The sequence below is a fragment of the Apteryx rowi genome, unplaced genomic scaffold (genome assembly GCF_003343035.1).
Source record: "Apteryx rowi isolate R43461 unplaced genomic scaffold, aptRow1 scaffold_187, whole genome shotgun sequence".
NCBI lineage: Eukaryota > Metazoa > Chordata > Aves > Apterygiformes > Apterygidae > Apteryx > Apteryx rowi.
In genome coordinates this window covers 936055-959163 of record NW_020448163.1, presented here as the reverse complement: position 1 = coordinate 959163, position 23109 = coordinate 936055, and positions in this window count along the sequence as shown.

Sequence of the window (23109 nt, the reverse complement as noted above, 5' to 3'; positions counted from 1 at the left end):
ACCACTTCATTTAGAGGCTTAAACACATGCTGAATGCTTTTGAAAATTTAGCCTTTTTTTTTTTTAAATCAAAAACATGCATGAGTACAAAGACAAGGCAAGTAGGCCAGGCAACTGGGGCACTTTCTAAAGAAGAATACATCAGGTGCCCTGTGCATCTGGACTGGCTGCGATATCTCTTTCACGAAATCACTAGCAAAAGGGCAGCAGATAAGGAGTATGGAACAGGAAATCATCAGCAGGTTTTGTTCTGTGAGTTGCTCCAGCAATACTGAGACAATATTGGCTGTATTCCCACAAGGCACAAATAATGCAGCAGTTCAGGAAGCCTGACATTAGTTCACAAAAATCTGATGATACCCACCGAATTTCCCAGTGCTGTGATAATGTTTCAGCTGTGGCTGCAGCCAGCCAGGCACTTAATTTGCTTCCTGTAAAACCCTTTCAAAGTATACAGAAACAAATCCACAGTAAAGCAGTGTCCAGACCTGACCAGTCTTTTCCATCTTTCACCCTGATGCGTATCCAGAAAGGATGCGGAGGTGAGACCCAAAAGATGCACACCCTGTCCAAACTTTAGTGCTGCCTTGTTGACTACTTGTAGAGGCCTATAGAGGCTTTTACCCTCCCCAGAGCTCCCGGGGGCAGGTGTGCCCCAAGCAGCCGTTGGAGAAAGGCTGTGCTGCTCCTTTAGAGAGCATTTGGGTTCTACCAACCAGCTGTATACTGCATGTCCATCACCATGCTTTCTGGGATACTTCAAGAAATCTGCTAGATATTTCATGCCTAAGTTGAGCATGGGTGTTCACGGGCACTATGATCAGACTATTCGGAATAAGCTTGCAAGCTATATGTGATCAAAATGAAAGGGAACACACTTAGAAGTATTAGAATATAGTTTGCGTTATCCTTCTGTCCTCAGAGTAAGTTTATTTTTCTTCCCTTTCTTCACATTTGTTTTTCCTCTTAATGTACATAACTGAATCTCTTTGTTTCCCAAATATAGTACATTTCACAACTCAGACAAAGCCTTCAAGAATGACGCCGACCTAAAAAAAGATTTGCTGAATTGTATAACACCATCAATTTTGGTTATAGTGTATTTGGGTTTCTTTAGATGTTATCTCTTTTTCCAGCTGAAAATTTTCTTTCAGTTGGATGAAGGAGTGTAGGAACATATCTGGGATTTCTGGCATCCCATCAAACTGGCAGCAAGAGCTTTGACTTGACTCTGGACATGCAGAAATGCCAGTCAAGCATTCACTGCTGGCCTGTTATGCATACTCAATAAATTTGACCCCTTGGGACTTCCTGTGTAGGCAGCGTATGCATACAGCAAATCCGATACTTCCCACAGCATTAGTCTCAGAAGTGTACAGCGTGGGCACACATTTCTAGCCAGGAAATGTTGGAAAAAAATATCTGGCTGCTCTGTCGCTGGACCACACTCTAGGACCACCATCAGTTTGCAGTATAAACCTAGGGATTTTGTAATCTTTGGCAAGGCAGAGGAAGGTCTCAGTCATGCTGCTGAAGGAGAGGACTTGGGAATAGGTTGTGCCTCTTATCAGTCAATTCAGTGAGTGCCAGTCTGGTGTTAAATTTCCCACATGTCCTTTATTTACCACTGAAGGCAGTGGGACACCTCCACTTAATTAACAACTGCAGAAGTGCACGGCTCTGTCCTTCAAACCCAGCAGCAGAGTATTTCAGTCACTCTCTAGAAAACTGCCTCATTCAATTGCAGAGTGTCTCCTTGCCTGAGTCCTCACCTTTTAAAACTCCTAAGCTTATTTATTTTAGTAAGCAGGGCCAGCTGCCTTCCTGGATCCTTCAAAGTCCCATATGCCCCGTTATGTATTGCTTTTTGAACTCAGACTTCCCCAATATCTGATTTTTTCTACGTGTGAATATCTCTACTACCACACATGACCAGATCTACAATCATAGCTGTGCATGGTCTGGCCTTCCCCCAGCGTCCCTGCTCCTGATGCTTATTTGCTGACATATCCATGCAAGAATGCGTTTGCAGAAGCACCGTACAGAGCAGACTGTTACCAACCATACATTTAAAAAGAGCCCTAAATCCCCTAGTAGGACTTAGATTATTCGCTTATTTTGCCCTAAATGTTTGCATTGTCTTTGTATAAACAACACATGCATCAAATGTGCAGTTTTGTTACCTTTTCTGTACTGGTATAGCAAAGTTGTATCAATGTTTGTAAAAATAAAGAAGGTTTATGAAATTTAATGGATGTTAGTTCAGCTGTAGAGTAAACCTGTTACAGTAACAATCATATTTTATCAGGCTGGCACTTAAAACTGGGCTATGAAAAGTTATTCTGGTTTGAAACTGGGCATGCAAAATTCGCAGTCAAATTAAAAACAATTAAAAGGCAAAAGAAACGGGCTATTTTTGAATGACAGGACTAAAGTCAGAGCAAACGTGCCTGTTTCAGACATCATTTAAAAAATGGGAAATACAATTTTGCAAGGGAGTGGCTTGTCACACTGTCTGATTAGGTTTTCTGGTCAGCTTTCCAAGGGGCTATAATATTAACATTCAGAAAGTAACTACTGAGAAAGTACAGTAACGCCATACAGATCACTTTGCAATTCTGCTGTCACAAAATACATAGCCATAAAGAGCTACTTCACACTGCAGGTGTGAACATTGTTTGGAAAACTATCTCCATCTGTTAAATGAAAACATCTCTAAAAATGGATTCCGATGTAAATTGTTTTAATACCCATAAAAATAAATCCTTGTATACTCTAGCAACTATGCCCATCATCCAGAGGAAACTGCATTGTCTCGTAGAGTTTTTTCATATCTGCTCAATACCTCATGACTCCCAGTAGGAGCATTTTGAGATGGATTTTGAATTAATACATTTAATTATAGAGTGGAGAGATGTGGGAAAGACATACTCTGGATTATATCTGCAGAGTAAGGCTAGGCAGTTCTTTAAGCCAATGTAGATTGTCAAGTGAGAATAGTGTACTCCGACTCTCGACAAACTTAAAAACAAGTTAGGCATCAATATCATCAGTTCACCCTCCTATATAAAACCAGAGCTTTTTCCCTCTAAAATCACTGGCCAATTCTCCCCAAAGATCCCTAACTAATCACATTCAACCTCTTGATTAACTATAAGCTGTGCATTCCAAATACAGCCACCTTATCCCAAGGAGATAATACTGAAATCTGAAGCAAAGATTTGAACTGCGTAAAGAAAACCAATGATTAAAATCCAGGTAAAGTCCCCAAACAGTCCAAAATATCTTTCTTCAGACTTTGCAGAAATGCCCTCATTCACTTTCAGCACCACTGGGGCAATTTTCTGTCCAAAACCGTCTTTCTAATCAAAATGCAAGAAAATGAAGGGGGAAAGTTAAAATAGGATTTCATTACAATGAAATAACCGTAACTACACTGTGGAAGAACAATTTACCATCTCTTCAAAATACAGACCAATCTGTCTGTCTGCCCAACTCTCTGAACACAGAGCATATATAAAATTGTGTATTAAGAAGCAGCAGCTAAGGGTTTGCTTCTGACAGGTGCAGAGCGCCTGACTGAAGATTCTCAGTAGCTGCTGGGATCCAACTCTAAATCTATGATTTTCACAGACAGCAGAATAACTGAAAAAACATCTCTAACCTCAGATAAACACTAGTTTACCAACTTCACTTTTTGATTTAAATTGAAACAGGACAATATTGTTCATGATTTAAAGAATTCCTTTTTCTTTTTTCTCATTTTTAATTTAAACTTGGTTTATTTTCCAGACATAAATATATTTAAGGTTAAGGAATATTTTTATTTGTTTGTTTGCTTTTATTTCCAGTTTCCCATCACTGAAACTGGAGCAGCTGAAAAATTCTCATGAAAAGCTAATTCATCTGCATCTTGGTCCAGACTCAGTGTTTGACTGAGATGCAATGGGAATGTTTCTTTTGATGTCAGAGGGGTTCGGAGTAACTCTTTGGCTAACCAAGTCGGATGCCGCTCCAAACTTCTGCAGGCCCTTTCTAACATGAACTGCAATCAAATTCTAAGCCTGGGAACTCTAACTTTTGCCATAGCCTTGGTTAAAGCACTATCAAAACGGCAGTGAATACAGTTGAAGAAGTTCTTCAGCCATGAAAACCAAATTATTATTATTTACTTTCCACTTACGAAAATCAATAAATTAATGTTGACTTTAAGTTTGAGCTTTTGAAATTTTAGCTCATTTGGGCCACAACTTCACTATGACTGAAATATATGTTCTAAATACCAAGGCAATTCCCAAATTCAAAACATTTTTGTATGCACGTTAGTTTGTTTGTTGACTATTTGTTGTAAACTGTAGAGAATAAACTTCAGACTGCAGTGACGGATTAAATCATATAATTTATGCAGAGGCAATTATTCAAACAGATTTTTTTTCCTTCAGATTAGATATGTGCTCATTCCAAAAACATGAACTGTGTATGTATAAGACAAGGTAAGAAAGGTAATTCACACAGTTTAATACATGCCATTTAAATCTTTGTGCCTAATTTTATGCAGATTATCATGTAAATACAGCTAAGTGTAATAAGACACAGCACTGCCAAAGACTACTAAGGTTTTTGTGTACCTGAGAAAATTAACTGGCAGCAGAATAACATTTTGGGGGTAACTATGCCCAAATAACTCCCTGCATATTTTACTCTACAATGAATGCGGAGTGATTCTGGAGTGATTATTCCCCTTTGGTAGCAGAGTAATTATTCTGGAATAAGATCACTTTTATTCTGGAACTGAATGTCTGCACTGGGGAGTTATTCCAGAATAGTTAAATTATACCAGAATAGCTCTAACGGAAGTTATTACGGCATAGTTCTGCCAGTTAATTTCCCCAGTGTAGCGCTGGCCAAAGGTTGAATTGCACCAGAACGTATTATACATAATTATGTGATTGATTGCTGTTGAGTAAGAGGAGTTTTAAAAGGGAATGATCCCCATCTAAGATCATTTCTCATACTCCTCTTCCCCCAAATATAAAATCCTATATTTTATAAAAGTCCTGCTGGTAAGAAAGCTTTGATAAGAAACTGAATGAGTTCCAGACCAGGACATTAAACTACTGTAGCAAATCCTACCCAAATTAGAGGGAACATCTACAATTGGCATTAGCTTGTTTACTGTCTCATACATATGTCATCCATATCATGTTGTCCTCCTCTCCATTCATAGTGACAGCTGTCATAGTACTCAGGAAAAAAAACCCTCTCACATCTGCTCTTGTTAAGCTATGGCTGTTTTAATAGGTTTGGTTGTACAACCTGTAAAGTGTGAAAAGCCCAGAAACATCACGTGAACCTGCCTTTCTGAGACAAGCCTTTCACTTTGTGCCTCACCTAGCTAATGAGAAGCAGGGAGGGGAAAAAGAGAGAACTTTCAACACTTGAGAACAGGTAGTTAGAGGTAATAAAATGGAATAAACTGAAGGCCTGTAGATAGAAGATCAGATCTCAGCTCGATGACACAAAGATAACATACTGAGGATAAGCTTGTGGGGTTTTGTCAGGCCCCTACCTAAGGCATTTCTCTTCCTTTCAGTAATAAGAGCTGGATACGAGGGTGAGGTCCAGGATTTGGACTTCATTTTTATAAAAACTAAGGCTGTTCCCCTCTATTAGGGCTGGGGACAGAGTTTCAAAATAAGAAGTATTCACACGCACTCCAAGGGCTTGCTTCATTTTGGTATGCTCAAATGACGCCCAGTCCATTTGAAAATCTGAGGCCTCCAAACCCTAGAGCACATTTCTAGAGACAGTTGTGTTAAATGAATGAGACTGCCAGGGGCGCAGTCCCATGATGCAGAATTCTGGCATGGCTCTGGAAGCCGCTGAAAGAGACTCTAATCCTTGCTGGCTATCTGGCCTTAGCTCTGCTTGTGTTTGCTGGTGGCCCCCTTGCAGAATGTTAATGCTTTATAGGCACCAAATCTTTGCTGGCTATCATATTTTTTAGTAGGAACTAGTACTGTCAAGAAATGAAATCTCACTTGCTGGAGACAGACAGTGTATACCCATGAACATGATGCACGTTATGCTCTGGAAGTCACATTCTCATCTGTTTCCAGGTGTTTTTCAAGTAATTGGATTAATCCTGCAAGATCCAAGATCCGCTTTCATAATGGCTATGATCAGCAGTGTGCTTTAATCAGTGGTCCCTAGAAATGTGCTCCACGGTTTGGAGGCCTCAGATTTTCAATGGTAAACATTGTGTGTGCTACATTGCAAAATTTCAGAAGAGCTAAAAAAGAGAGTCGAAAAAGCTAATCATATTTGTCATCTCCAGTTCTCAGCACGTGCTTCTGCCCGGTTAGTAGGACATATTGTTTCCTTGCTTTCAGGTACCTGACTATAACTCTGTAGCCTGTCAGCCTATAGAAACAAGACTTGTGTGATCATGCTGTCAGTCCGTGTCTATTTGTCTATTGTCCTTTGACAACTTTTGAACACTTCAGCTGAGTTCAATGAAATGGGACTGAGGAAGTCAAAGTCTCCAGAATTGTGTTCCTGTGATTTCTCTGAAAGTAGGTGCTAGATGAAGGAGAGGGACCTTGTACAGCTGCAATGTGAGCTCAACCTTTAGAGAATGTAAACAGGACAGAGATGTACTACAGGTGCGAGAAAAGCCTCAGTAAGAGATTGTGCTTTCTTAGACACCAAAGTAAATTAGTCATGGCATACAGCTATAAAACCATATTTCATCTGAGTTACTTATTTTCTGTTTCATTTCTCTGCATGTTTGGTTTGGTTTTGTTGTTTTTTGTTTGTTTTTTAAATAAAGCCAGCCAAACTCAGTTTAGTTATCAGCAAGAGGCTATATTGTCTTGTTGGGAGAGCCACTACTTTTGCCAAAAAAAGGGACTGAGGAGAAAGCCTTGAAGACTACAGGCACAAATCTGCAATGCAGTGGCTCCCAGGTTGGGCTGGTCTGTTAGTCTGTAGCACCATTAAAAAAAGGATGCTAAGAATGTCTTGTGGTCTTTGGGAAATTTTTGAAGGGGTAAGATCAAAGCCACATGAGATCTTCAAGAACTTAATTGCCTTATCTGACACTGAAGTGAAGTGGTCCAATTATTTTGAATGGGAGCTATTGAGTGTTGGGCCCTTTGGAAATCTTGCCCATCAAGGAACGTGATAGATGGACAAGCCTGATCCATAGCATATGTTTCATTTCACTGAAACTTTCGTTCTCCTTATGTTTGCCTCACCAACTCTGTGTGTGCAAAATGCTGGGTGTGCACATTCCTTTCTCCATTCCTCCTTCCCAGAAAGCCAGGCAAATAATTACACATGAGTTTTCCTAGCAATGTTCTAATACAGCATTTATCAAAAATAGATGGTTTGCGTTACAACTTTGGCTATTGTTTCTGAGGTAGTTGATCAGGATGGCGGTAACAGCAGACACTACTGTGCAAAACACCCACTAGAGGGCTGGAATGGATGGCAAAGTGAAAAGACCAGGTACGAGATGCAGGTGTGTGAGAAAAAACATTTCTGGCTGATGTATCCACCTTTAATTTAGTATCTGTTTGGCTTTTCCAGTAACCTGAGCTAAGGAATTTTTCACAGAATGTATGTGCTCTGAACAGGGAAGAAAGGTGATATTTGATTATGAGAACATTGCTTATTCATTTTTAAGGACTTTGATAAAATATTATACAGAGCTTACAATTTTACAGTCTTATATTAAGACTTCAGAAATTGATGTGGTTGCACTGACTTCAGCTTATTAAGCGTGCTTGTTACACCTATAGCTTTTGGGTGGTCAGGCAACAGTAATAGGCAAGAACCCAAACCACTGCAGTCATACGTCAATTGAGCACCAGATTAAAAAAACAAAAAAACCAGAGTAACAAACAACAGAAGTCAGATGCAGTAAGTGGCTTCCTTCCCGTGACCTTGCTGGCTAGCCTTCCCATTGCAAGAGGAAGGGGATTCCTGTAACTTATGCAGTGGTTCTTCAGTCTCCACTCTCCACCTTCTTTGTGCTCAGACCCTCTTTCTATTGCATTTTTTGCTTTTAAATGATAGTATTATTAACAATTAATAAACAATATTTTATGAAATATTTAAATATTTAACTCACTCTGAATTAATTAAATATTAGATATAATGACTATATTTAAATGTTTTTATCATGGAAGAATCCAAATGAAATTGTTTTCCATTTCATTTTTGTTATTTCTCCTATGAAATTCTGAGTCCAGAACACCTTGTCCCTTGTTCACCACGGCATCCTTAATGCCTTTGTTTTACATGGTCTTACACCTGAAGTTTTATGGTATCCCATCCACAGTAATTAAGGGTCTGACTGAATTGTCACCTCTTTGTACTGATCCAGAAGGGATCAGAGAGAATGCCATATGTGATCTGCTGCTTTAAGCAAACGGCATCTGTGTACACAACATGGTGTTACTGAAGCTGTAGTCAGGCCCCCCAGAATCACTATTTCTTTACCCTGGCTGACCACCTGGCCCCTGGTATTGGTTTCCCTTCAGGTCCTGGAGTAACACTGAAGTTACTTTATCATTTTATACCTACCAAACATGGCCCCAAACCTGCTATGATAACTTGGATTAACATCTTACTCCAAAGAAGTGTCATCGACAAGTAACCCAGCAGTTTTCATAAATTCAAAGACTTCCAGGTTATCAGGGTCTGCTATGAGCGCTGAGTATGACCACCTGCACAAAATAGGCCATACTTTTTATACTTTTTCCCCTTGGCTGATGCTTTTTAATGGCCAAGCAACAGCCAGAAAAAACAAAATGATGCTACATGTTGTGCGTTCTTCTCCAAGGGAGTTAATTACCTCTTTATCCATAAGCCACAAGTCTGAGGACATTTGGTTTCTGCCCTTTAATAGCTTCTTAGTTAGAAAAGCAGTTTCAAGAGGGACAGCACTCTTCTCAGGACAGATTTTGATGGATACTAGCACATTAAATGTCAACCCAAAGAGAAATTTTCTCGTTGGAGTTGTTTGCTATTGTATTGTATTGTATTGTGCAATGTGACTGCTTATCTTGGGTTGCAGAGGTTATTTGCTGCAGAGGAGGCTGAGAATGTCATTAGTGCACTGTGCCCTGAGATAACCTGCAGCATATCATTAAACCATCTAATGACTGTATGGCCCATTGACCTCCATCATTCATTTGCTAACAACGTTTGTTATTTACAGGCACTAGGGAAATTACTGCTGAGTTACTACTACCCTTCTCTCGCTGCTGCCATCACAACATTTGGTGATATCCAAAAGGAAAATTTAAAAAGCCAGTAAATAGACTTTAATGATATGATCTGGTGAGCACATGAATTAAGTCTGAGGGTATGTTTACTGAGATTCGCGCCCCCCCCCGTATTCTGGTAGATCACTGTTGTCACTGAAACAATATTTTCAGCTAGCAATGTCTTGCCATCCAGCTTTGAGTTCCACTGGCTGCCTTTTTCTTTTAAAAGCATGTTATACAACAATCTGGAATGGAAATGAATCTAATGATGGAGGAAGCTCAATACATAAATAATTGGCATCTGTGCTGAAAATGTCAGTTTATCCCAAGACTGATAAAATAGAGCAATTGGAATTCTTAAATTATTATCTTTTTCTGCTGACGTGAAGTATTTGCTACCACTCCATTGAAACGCTTTTGCCATTAAACCAGGTATTTTCAAAGCCACTTAAGGCTATTAGGCAGTTAAACCTCACTGGAAATGAAAGGTATTTGGCTTCGACTTCTGCTTGTTTGTGGTATTTTGGTAGGGGGAGGATGGGAGAGAGAGTGAAGATAAGGTAGCTGTTTATTTAAACTATTTTGTAGTTAAATTGTAACAAACAAAATTGGTCGGGTTTTCAGTAAACAGTAAGCTTTCCTTTGATCAAAGGTCTGCTCAGGAGGCTAAATTAGTCTGCTCTTAATCCCAATCATGAGCAACTGAACTTTTCTTTGGGGTACATCAGGGCTAAAGAAGAACAAGAAATACATAGGGAGTAATATTCCAATCACATGCTTGCTTGAAACCTCACAGAGTGGGGTGTAGCTTTCATTGCCTTCAGTGAATTATGACAGTACAGAACAAGGCGTTGTGTACTGCTAGAATTAATTAACATTGCTGGCTCCATTCAGGGATGACCAGATGTCCACAGCCAAAGCAGGACGCCTATCTCTGCCTGCCAGGATTTCAAAAGTGATAGGACAACAATGTGCAAATAAAGCCAAATTATGTTGGTACTGCAAAAACTGCTTTACCATTTGGGGTTTTCCTGTGCAAATGGAAAAAGTGACACAATCAAGGGTGCTCTTACAGCTCCAGTGCTGTTTGTGGCTTGAGAAATTTTGATTCAATTACCAGACCTACTGCAGTGTTCCCTTCTGAAGCGGGAGTAGGTATGTTGGGTTGTTGAAAGTCCCACTCATTATCACTTCATCATCTCAATTTACCTTCTGTAAAGTAAGGCTAATAAATAATAATATTGTAAAGGTAACGGTGTAAAATGCACAGGAATGTACATCTGGGATACAGGTTCAGAAACAGTAAATAATCAGGCCAGCTAAGGACATTCTGGGCATCAGCTCTAATCAGTCTATAGAGTACCCCAGTTTAAAGATGTTATTAACAAGACATGGTATTGAGAGACCAAATAGTATTTTTACAAAGCTGAATAAAGTTGCAACCAGAGGGTCAGTGGTTGCAGTCTAATAATACAAAGTTGATCATAATCTAGGATACACCAACAGCTGGAAAAAGCTTAGCATAAAGAAGCACAAATGAATTACCACAGCTTAATGACATATTGTGCATCAGCTGAGCTGCAGGAACTGACTATGGCAGCCCCCTTTGCCACCAGAAAATGCTACCTAAAATGCATTAGTCTAAACCATGGTGAACTTGTTAAGCTACAGTAACTCCAATTTTGTGACACAACCCTTAAAACTTAAATGGAATAGGCTCCATTTAAGCCACTGTGGATTTAGTCACTGACTCCAACAAGCCTGATCCCCAACACAGAGAATTCAGCAGAGACACTCCCAGTAACTCTGGTAAGTTCCAGAGCGAAGACCCACACATCCAAATCTCCAAACTCTTGAAGAAATACTGACCCAACACAAGTCCCTCTATTTTCTTTCAGGCCAGTCAGTCATTTAATAGAAAAGTTCTCCATTGTTTTCTATATTTTACTATTGATTTCCTTCAAGGTTATAACATGATGCACGGGTACTCAGTTCCTCTAGAATACTTTGCAGTGAAACTGCCACCTTGTCCCTCCAGAAAGTAGAACTACTATACTATCAGATTTCAGAGCAATCGTGTGGCCTTTCTGCCTTTTTTCGTTTTAACTACCAAACGTCTTTGGAGGGTCAACTTATAAATCTGAAGAACCTGCAAAATTTGGAAACTGAGAAAAGGTATGCTTAAATTACTAGACAATCTAGGAGCACTGGGCTTAAGGCTGTGGGACAGCCTCACAATGTAATCTTGTTTTTGCAAGGAAATAATGGGGTGGAGGAATCAAAAAGGACCTGGAAGGGAAAGATGTTATTATACTGTTCTCAGATCAAAGGATGCTTGGGACTAGCTTCCTGGGATCCAGGCATATCAGCCTGGTCAGCTTTCAGGTAGGGAAAGTTCATCCAAAGCTATGTGACAGAAATCTCTTCTTTCATAATTATTTGCAGACTGTGACAAAACTACTTCTTGCTCTTCTCTTGGATCAACCAAGGAAGCTAAGAAGTGTGAGCCTGACCAGCCAGGAGCCCAGCGAGGGATCCAAATCCTAGATAAAAAAAATGTGAGAACAAATGATCATCTCTGGGGGGTTTTCTCTCTTCTGGATGCCAGCTCCTCTGGATTCTGTCATTAAAGGCACAACACTGCTTTTCAATGGTGCTTACATGTAATAATTGGTACAGTGCTGATGTTAACTATGCTGGATACTGCATTTCTCCTTTTGGTATCCTTTGGTACTTTGTTGCTTCCTTGGCAGTCTAGAGAGGTGATAATTGTGTGTACAGCAGGTTTGTTGAGGGTGTTATTTTATAAAAACTTAGTAGCTATTGCGTATTTCTGTCACAGCTTTTATTATGTTCCAGTGATGGTTTGACAATTTTTATTTTCAAATTGACAGTTCCGATAATGATGTACCACTCAGGAAATCTGTAAATCTTCTGGTGGATAAATCCTCCATATATTTTTGTTTAATGTATTTGGCAGCATTATAATGGATTTAAAATTACATTTATTGTGCGTGTTACTGTGTGACAAGGGATGGATTTCAACCATTCATTTCCCAGGAAACACAGCATTATTACTTGATGCAGAAATACTGCTTTTACATATAGGCTACTTATCACAATTTAAACTTGCCCTCTGACAGTGATTCACATAAACCTTGCGTGCTCTGTGGCCAAACTGGAAAGCTCAGCAAGCACTGACTAATATCAGACTCTCATGCTGCAAGGGAAAATGTACGGATTGTGATTACATTAAAGCTACTAATGCTGTTTCATGCTGTACCACCAAAGTGTCCCCCAGTCCAAGGCAGAGCATCTCCCAGCTGCGTCCCACGTGCAGCCCCTCTGTCTGACCATGCGTGCTCTTTACGTGCATCTGTCTCCAGCAGGTAGTCAGGGAAAGGGGAGGAGCAGGGCAGGACACCTATCCCCTCTCTGCTCTTGAGCATCTTGAGAGAGGATTTTTTACCGAGTCCAAATCATTCAGATTTGTTATTAAGATCTGGTTTTACATCTAAAAGCATACGAGACCCTACAACTTAGCTTGAGTGGACTTAGCAAACAAGCCAAGCGCACAGGCATTTATCATGGGAAAGGGAATGACATCGTTACCAGTCACGGAATTTCACAGGAGCCCTTTCCACCAAATTCCCATTCGAGTCCCTTACAAATCGATTTCCATCTTTATGTCTCTCTTCATATTGAGAAACTTCAGTGAAATGCCTTTTGTTAGGGCCTTGAATGCACTAGGGATCCAGGGACCTTAGCCCACCAGACTTTTGATTATTCTTCATAAGCTCATCACAAATTGAAGTTTCAATTTTGTGTGTCATTACAACAGATTTGCTTCAACCCACACTTACCTATTCCTRACAGAGTTCCTCCTAACAGCATCTTGGTGCTTTTCTAGGCTTCCACTAAACTGCACTGTCATCAAGGAGCCTTACAGCCCTTAAACAGCCTTTCTCATCAACTGAACATCCTTAACTTTGTTAGCACAGCAAATGCATTCACTTCACACAGCTTGTTCTTAAGGTATATCCTGACAGACTGCTGGTTTGTCAGTTAATTAGCCAGCGTGGGCTAGTCAACAGACAGCAGGTGGGTCTTCGTGCTCTTCTTCCCCCTCTCCTCCCACCTCATGCACTGCACTTTAGTGAGGGGCTGCCTCCACACAATCACGGATCCAATTAATATGTGCGGTGGCACATGTTAAACTGAGGGTGCAGCTACCTCTCTCCCCTCTTCCTGTGGTTCCTCCCTGGTTCCTGCCAGCCCACGGCCACCAAGGGGAAAATGCTCCCTCCGGCTTCCTGCTTTTTTTATTCCCTATGAAAGAAAGGGAATGAAACATTTTCATTCCAAAGTGTTCCAGAAAGGGCAYGGGAAATGGCAATGTTTCAATTCAGTGAGAAGATTTTATTTTGTCTTTGATGTTTTTCCCCTGTGATTTAGACCTGCCTTTTCTCAGTATTCCTTTATTTAGTGTGTGGATGCAAGGGCAAGAACAGGGAAAATTGATTTTCCCCTTCTTTCTTCTTTATTCCCCCGGTGAAATTTGCAGAACACTTTTTGTTTTGTTTTGTTTCAAAAAATGAGAAAGTGGCAAGAAAAATCTCCTCCTTTTACATTCTGGTTTGAGAAAATCAGGTGTTGGCCTGTTTTCACTCTAGTGAGGTAAAGTGTTAATGCAGAATCAAGTGATTTTTTTTATTCAGAATGGACTTCTCAGGTGCAGACATTATATTAGCACAACTATATTGGGATATATTTTTTTTCTTACTAGCAGCAGCTATAGCTGCCAACTTTTCTATACAAACAAGTCATCCTAATGTCATACCTGGTTTTGCAGAACCCCTTGAGACAGCTGTCCTTGCCCCTTAATTTCAAAGCGGTTGCCTAGCTAAACATATAGTGTGGTGATTAAGGTAATCTGGTCTGGCTACAATGCCCCATCTCTACTAAGGACAGGAAGTTAGGCAGTCTGAAAGTCCTCTGCCTTGTAAATGTTGAACCAGAGACCTTACTGAATGTGAACTCACGTGGCTAACTTCACGGTGCTAGTGAAATTTCAACTTACAGTGCTCGAAAAGCTCTGGCTTTACTGGGATGGAGGTAGGCTTTTTGCCCCAACGTTCCCAGTTTGTTCTGTTCTCCCTTTTTCAGATTTTTCTTCACCCTCTTTTCTTCTTCTGATGATGATAACTTACTAGAGGATTGTTAATGTGAAGGAGGGGAGTATACATCTTGCATTCTCATTTTGCTTTTTCCAGGGACTCATTATGGCTCCCTCATTATGAATCATCTAGTTTCAGTGCAATTTTTTTGTCTCTTTTTTGTCTAAAATTTATTTGTTCTTTTTTAAAAGTCCTGTTTATATTTCACTGCAGACTTCACACTGCCAGTCAAAATTTCCCAGATGTAAGTTAGCAGAGGATGTGTTATAAACTAAATCAAAACTCAAATAGAAGCATTGTGAATGGTAAAATTCCCTAATATAATTCACTAGACTACAACTATCATTAAATCATTTATGAAGCTATGGAAGCTTTTTTTTAAAATATACCTTTGATCTTATTCATTGGGACTTTAAAGAAAGTAATTAGCATTCTTTCTCCCTTGACACCATGTCTGATACTGCCTCTTCTTGCCTCAGAATCTTCTCTTAGAAAAAAACACAATGTTATGAAAAAATTATAGGAAAATAAGTGTAGGTGGATAATACTAATTATGCCAAGTGTTGTGATATAAGTTCTCTCTCCCATCAGCAACTGTTCACACAAGCTAAGTCACATTTATGAAGGTCACAACCATGTGATCCATTCCACTGAGCACATGTTTGGCTTTCTACTGTATGCTTCCCATGAATTCATTTCACCTTGCATTTACTCTAGGGTTGTGAGCGCTTGTTCTCTTCTAGAGCTGACTGTGTGGGTTGAATAAGTTAGTATTTCTTGCTGGCAGTCACCCATGCCATGGTGGGAGGTTACGGTCCTTCCTGATTTGCTAAGGGAAGAGTCCATGTGAGTGCTCCCTTATTCACTTCAGGCAGAACTGTTCAGGTTAGCTCAGCACAAAGACTGAAACTGTTTAAGTAACACAGAATCGCAGAGTGCTCCGTCTCTGTCACCAGACTGGCAAATGGGGACTTCCAGCGGGCAGCAGAGCTAAACAGCTGGGGGATTAAAATCTTTTCTCTGGTATGGCTGAAGAGAGATGTTTATCCCTAGCAGGACTCTGTAGGCATTTAAATCCATCTCCCTTCCCAAGAAAAGCTTTTGTGTTGTGTTCCCAAACGGGAGTAGACTCAAAACTGAAGAAGGCCACTAGCCAATGAGATCAGAAGGAATCACATTCACCCATGGATGTAACCTTCAGCTCAAATTCCCACGAGAGATTTTTTAAAGTGTGTCTCCTCATGACTCAAGACTATCCATTTTACATTACTACTGGAGATAACAGACTTTCTTGGAACAAGAATAGACTGAAAAATGATTTCCAAGAGCTTTTTGAAAATTTCTGTATTATCACTTGATTATTCCCTTTCCTCTGTATGACTGCACGACCATATGAAATTGCCGCAGTTGTAAGCATTTGGCACATTAAGCAAGCCTTTCTCATCTGTATGGAGGACTAGGTTTGTTTTGCTTACCATGATCAGTCTAAAATGTTAGGCATCTAGTTCAAACTATTCCTCTCTGTTGGTTCCCTTGGTAGTCAGTGGACAAATCAACCCATTGTACCTTAGCAGGCTGAACTGCCTCTATGATTTTCCTAAATTGGAAGTGTCCAAAGAGCGTCTAGCTGAGACAAAACACCAGTTTTCAGATACTGACGCTTAGACAAGATGAATCCTACCCTAAATAAACAAAAATTATGTTAAGGATCTTCTAAACTACTACTTAAACAATTATTTTTTTAAATGGAATTATTTACTTTTTTGAAGTAAATATCTTAGAGAGATTACTTTTCAGTGTTTTATAAAAATACGGATTTATATGTAGAGAGCCCTTAGTCATATTATGTATTATTCTAAAACTGGTGAGATCTTTGAAAAAGCTCTTGGCTGACTTTCTAATTCTCTGCTTAGCTGCTGTCAAAAATAGTGGTGAAAAATACTCTCCCTGTAACTTGGACAAAGATAGTCCTACCCAATTTTATCTTCTGTTTCCAAGTGGCCTGATCCAGCAGTCACTGAGGTCACTGAATTTTTTTTTTTCTCCAATGAAAAAGTAAAGAAGCTCATTTTGTAGCTTCAAGCCATTTGCTGGTACCAGGCACAAGTGTTATTTACCCATTCCATGGGTAGAAATCCAGCTAAAAGAAGCAGCCAAGTATTTTGGTCCAATTTTTCATGGTCTTCATGGAAATGAAAAAAGAGAACAAAATCCATTTATTAAAATTGGCCCATCTCCATTTAATTCAAATGGGTCACAGTTCATTTCATATGTTCCTAGAAGTTATATTTCTGCTGGAAATGATTCCAGAACTTATTTAAACGAGCAGGGATAAGATTTATCCTTGTCCACAGTGACTAAGATGTGGATGGACACCTGTTTATAATATACTTTTAGAATATTTCTCTTTAAAAATATCCATAAATACGTTAAAATTGAAGTCTCACAGTTTCATCCTCTTCCTGGACTACAACAACACATTCAATATGGCTAATTCTTTTCTAACTAAGTTCTATATTACTCAGTGAAACACATCCAACTAGAACATTCTGTGACACAACATAAAATAAGTCAAAAGATGAAAAATCACACTTCCACCTCTAAGATTAGCCATATGAGAAATGGATTAATAAATAAAAAACAATTAGTGACACACTAAAACATTCAAAATACAATTCATAAACATATCCAAGCTGAATGTTCAGATCTTGCTACAGATGAGTGGACGTACCCCTCTGCGATGGGTTTCAAAATGTGATTATAAATGTCAACCAAGAAGTCCGCACGATATAATACCCAAACATTTCACTGTCTCTCTCCCCATCTCTCTCCCTCTTTTTCTTTTTTACTTCCAATGCTCTTATTAAATAAGGGTTTTGAGCTTTTGAATCTGTCACTCTGAACACAATGGTGAAATCCTAATGGTCAACCTCAGCTTAGCATCCAAGCAGACCCCTTGCAACTACTAATGGTTGTAGTATGTGGAGAAAACAGGACTCTTCCCTTTCCAGAGTGATTCGTTGGAAATGAATATAAGCCATTAGTCATGAACTTTCTAAAAAGCTTGACTGAGCCGATAAGAAGCTAGAGCATAGCTGGGTGGTAGAGGGATGTTTGAAAATTTGGGGAAAACCTCATTAATTCTCCTGGAGAAAAGGCTTGGAGGAACTGAGACAGAATGACCTGAAATTATCTAGTAAAAGATTTTAACTGTAACTTCTAAACCAGGCTCTGTTCCATTGCTATATCTACATTACATGACAAAAATTCTGAGTCTGGGATGCCTTGTCCCTCGTTTGCCACAATATCGCTCCTGCTTTTGCTCTGGGCTTATGGTGCCTCATCCACAGTATCAAGGATCTGACTGAACTGACCTCTTTGTTCTAATACAGGAAAAAGGGAAGAAAGGAGAGAGAATGYAGTACCAGATCTACTTGTTCAAGTAAAATGGATTCTACATACACAAAATGGCATTCTTTAGGCAAGAATCAAGCCCAAAGAAACTGCTGCTTCCTTACACTGTCTTTTCTATGGCTCTTGCACAGCTGAATCTCTTCTCTAACTTTATCCTTTCCCTAAACCCTCCATTTCACCATTTTAGTGAGAGCTGCAGGGATCGTTTCTTCCACAGACAAAATAAATATTCAGAGGTCTAATCCAAAGCTCCTGTTTTTGAAAACCTTGGCCTTACAAGTGCATGTGTAACTGTCTTTAGCCACACATATTTGAAAGCATGTGTGCTGTCAGTACCTTTGAGACAAATTCTTCTTCTTGGACCACAGGTTAAGCTGAATTTATTTTACAATTAGAGTTGCGCAGAGGATAAGAATTAGTTTTTGTGACAGTTCTGGAGGCTTCTAAATTTGTCTTTGTTGTTCATTAGAATAAACAGGCAACGAGAATGAGGAACTTTAGGGAAACGTCTACACTCAAAGTACGAGTCAATGCCATACTCTGAATATGGGATACAAACCTTCCTATTAAGAAAAGGGATTAATTAAAAGGGATCTATTTTAAGGTGTCATAATAGTTTGTGCAAAGGTTTCCATGAAGTGTTCTGTTTTTTGCATTTTCAGTATTTTTCCCTGTCATTCAGAATTATATGTGGGAACCGAAACCGTGACTTTACAAAGGGGAGGTTTTGAAAAATGGCTCATATATTCTTTTATGAACATTTTCGGTTTTTATTAATTCCACTGCATAAATAAAATAGACAATGATGTCTCAGATTGTCAAGAAGTTGTTATGGGCAGGATATTTGTCACATACTTGATCAGTTTTTTAACACCTAGATGTTATTTTAGTGCTGTGTTTCTGAACTGAGACAAGCTGCATGTCAGAGGTTGTTCAGATCTTGTTAACGATGACTGTAATTGCCATGGTGAAGTTTGTGGCTAAGGCCTGTGGAGGCTGGCTTCTAAAAGAGGAGCAACAATTCACCATTCACATAGGAAATCACAAGGGAATATTATCATGATGCAAAGCCAGCGTTGCTGACTACCTGCATCAGTGTCCTGTCCCTCCATGTCATAGTAGTGCTAGCTTTACAATCAATTTCCTTGCAAATGTCCTCCTTTAAAGCTCTCAAATTTTGCTCTGGTGAAATTTCACAACTGGACATTTGTCCAGAATTTTTAGAGGTTAAGCAATCTGGTGAGAGCAGCAGCAACCTACACCTAGACGCCATACGTGGCCTGCACTTTACACCTGGCCACAGCTGCAGGCATCTTATCTTGGCACTTCTGTGACTCTACTGAGTTGGGCTGGTGCCTATTGATTCCCTGCTCACCCATCAGTGGAGGATTAGAGAAGCAGTAAACAGGAGGTCCATATTGCTAAGGAAATAAAGATGACTTCATATATGTTTTCATTCCACATCAGAATTAAAGAAAGACCTTTCAAAGCCTTTCATAAAAGACCCCAGTAAGGGAGACATGCTCAGTTCTGTCTCCTCAGGGATTAGAAGGGGGATCAGCTCTCTATTGTTTCTTCTGGTATGGAGTATCTGTCTTTCTCTCTCAGTTCTGTCCTGCAAGTCAAATACCTTTTTGTGAAAATTTTCTGTTTCGATTGAAATGATTTTTGCTAAGGGGTGTGTGTGTGTGTGAAAGATTAATCCTAGTTTTGACCTGCCATGGAGGTAGAGATCACCAGTCTGTTCTAGGATGCTAACACATTGCCTCCTTTTCTTGTTTTCCTTTTCACACACAAATATCAACAGAGCTAAGCCATTGTAAACAGGAGTGTAGTAGTAAGTGCCTTGAATACCCACTGAAGAGGAAAGATTTACTGCTGAATAGATACGCTGGCTGCCAGCAATGTGTCTCATTTTTCAGCTGCTCTTCAGGCTATTAAATTATCAACAGGTGTTCACTAATGGGAAGACTCATATGGTGTTGATGCCGCGTTGCTGATTCATTCTAACCCTGGGTACACCAACACACATTCAGAAGGAAGGTTTTATGTCAACAAGGTATTGGAAAGCAACCTGCAATGTCTCTTTTCGTTCAAGACACTGCAGCGCTGTCGTTACCCCGTCTTGTCTTCTCCCAGGAGTCCCACTTTAATGGCAGCTCAGTGGCTTTGTGCGGGTATTGGCATCCAGCTAAGAGACTAGGGAAAAGCCAGCACTGGGGGTTGATATTGATCTTGGAGTTTGTCTAAACTTTTCAGAGTATCCATGCTTGGAGACAGATTTCTTCTGAGGATTACAGGAACATATTAGCATAACTCTGAGCCCAGGCTACAAAATCTTACCTCATTTAGAGCAGGGAACTGAACCCAGGTTTTCCAGCTTACAGATAAGTGCCTGAGCCATGTCTGTTTTCATGGTCATTAAGGTTTACATTTCTTTCACATATAATGAAATCTCTATTAAATTCCTTGTGAACCTTCAAATGTGGGCATAATTTCTGTAGTGCAATTATTATTTTCTGAATAGCTTTGGTCAACAAATATCAAAGAAAAATGAACTGCTACACACACTTTGTATTAATATAAACCAACATTCAAAGACACCGGTCTTATGTGAGCCTGTGAAACTGAAACAGTTCTCTGGCTCAGTGAAAAGTAAAAAGACAACCAGACTGCAAAACAGGCTCCTTCTGATGCTATATACCTGTGTTATAAATTAGATAACACTACATCATCTAATGGTCCCTTCTCGCTTTAAGTAAACAGATCTGTGATTAGGATGTATTTCAAGACAAAGATAGTATCATCTCATTACAGCCATGCTTTAGATGGAAGATGATTAGAGCAGATATGTTGCCTTCATGTCCAAAACTCAAGAAATCGCTATGAGAAGTGGTCAGAAAAACTAGCCTCATAGGTAACATGTATTTGGATGTGTGTATGGTGACAAGGTTACTGTGCTTCAAAGAAAAGGCCTTAAAGAAAAGCCGCTGGTAACTATGCCACAGAAATACAGCAGAGAAGCAGCAGCAGAATGAGCAGGAATGTGCACCTTATTGAGCTAAATCAGAAGATGGGTCCATCCAGGCCTTTATCCCCTCAGCAGCAGCCTTTACTTGACATTTCAGAGGAGGATAAGGTTAATGACCAGTTAGTCAGTTCTATATCCCTACTAAAACACTTTCTTGTTGATACAGTATTAAACTCTGACTCGTTTGCTTATCCATATATTATCCTGAATGCTTCTAAGTTCCTGATTTTAACAATACTTTGTAGCAATGAGTTCCACAGGGGAATGGTGCAGGGCGAAAAATTTTTTCTCGTAATCAGCTTTCAATTTTCCACCTTTAGATTTCAATTCCTGCTTGTGAAGAAGAGTTATTTCCCTTTACATCACACCAGGTTACCATAGGCACCTTTATAATGGCATGTCTTGCATTTTTGTTTTCTAAAATTAACAACTCAAAGTTTTGGCTGTCCTTAAAGAGACATTTCTTTACACTTAGCTAATTCCCAGAATCTGCTTCAGACCACTTCTGTCTTTGATATATAGTGTTCTATGACACCTCTGATGAAGAACCATCACTGGTGTTTCCATAACATTTTCAGAATAGTTTTCCTTTGTATATTAAAAAAATTCTGTACCTGTGCTTTTCTTGGGTAGGAAAAATACTCAGATTATTTTTTATGTTGAAATAGCAAATTTAAAACTTAGTAGGAATATAAATTATTCCTACTGCATACATTACTTTGTCAACATTAAATTTCACTTGCCATTGCATTTCCCATTCTCCTAGTTTGCTTATGTCTCTTTGAAACTGCTGATAAGGTCTGATTTAGAGTGGGGAAGGTGAACTCTTATTCTTCATGTGACTGTTCACTCTTTTTTTCAAATGTTACAAAAGTCCTCTTCCTTCATTAAGGTGAGATGAGTTTTGCATGTTAAGTAGTGATTTGGTCTCTTCATTATATATGAAGACTATATCTTGCTTCTTTGGAATTATAGCACTGACTGGGCACAGAATGAATTTTATGTGAAACTCTAAGTAAATATATTAACATATTTATGAGATGAAACTAATTTAAAATTGGATTCTCCTATACCTACAATATTGAGCATCTGTACTTTTTTGGCCAGGAAAAAAATATTGTTTTGAAGCTTATTCAAATGTTCTATGTATCCAACCTCACTGAAAACTCTAGTGTCAAAATGGGATAAAATTATATATACATTTTTATCTAATGTATCATTTAAAGTAATTGTATTCTGGTCTCAAGGCACAGTATCTATTATGCATTAATCATCAGTGCATTATTATTGCATAGCTTCAGTAAAAAACAGTCAAGTTTCTTTATAAGTCATAGCAGGACATTTGAACACCTTAGCTTACTTATTTTAAATTAAACCTTACTTGAGTTTCCTGGATTTATAACGTCGAAGCTGGAGATAATTAGAATGACTCTCCGATGTTTGTTTGGCCTCTTCCTCAAACTGTTCCAGCATGCTCCTAACCTTGCCATCACTTTAGCACAGCTCCTGTTAGAAAATTAATAAATGCATTAAGTTAGGTAGCCCCTGGTACAGCACCTCAGCATTCCCCTCTGTTAACTTGCTACCCTGATGACACGCGGCTCCTTGCTCTGTGTCTCACAGCTGGCCTCCCCTACCTCAAATCATCCGCACCACGAGCACCGAGACAGGGTGAGCGCCAGCGGGGAGGCACCCAGGGCGGCCACCCTAACTCAACCCCTGGGTGCGATTGCGGTTTGAGGAGGAACAGACCTGCTTGGTGCAGAGCCATCTCCTGCGGACTTTTGCGCAGTTAGCTTTCAGCTGCGGTGGGCCTTCACCGCAGGCCGTGCCGCTGACGAGGACCACCTCGGTGACACCTGGGCCGCCTGAGGACAGGGCTCTGGCAGCAGTTGGGACAGACATGGCAGTTGGGGTGGGGCTGGCAGTTGGGACAGGTGCAGCAGTTGGGGAGGGGCCGGCAGTTGGGACAGGTGCAGCAGTTGGGGCGGGGCCAGCAGTTGGGACAGGTGCAGCAGTTGGGGCGGGGCCAGCAGTTGGGACAGGTGCGGCAGTTGGGGTGGGGCCAGCAGTTAGGACAGGTGCAGCAGTTGGGGCGGGGCTGGCAGTTGGGACAGACATGGCAGTTGGGGCAGGGCCTGCAGTTGGGACAATATGGCAGTTGGGGCAGGGCCGGCAGTTGGGACAGACATGGCAGTTGGGGCAGGGC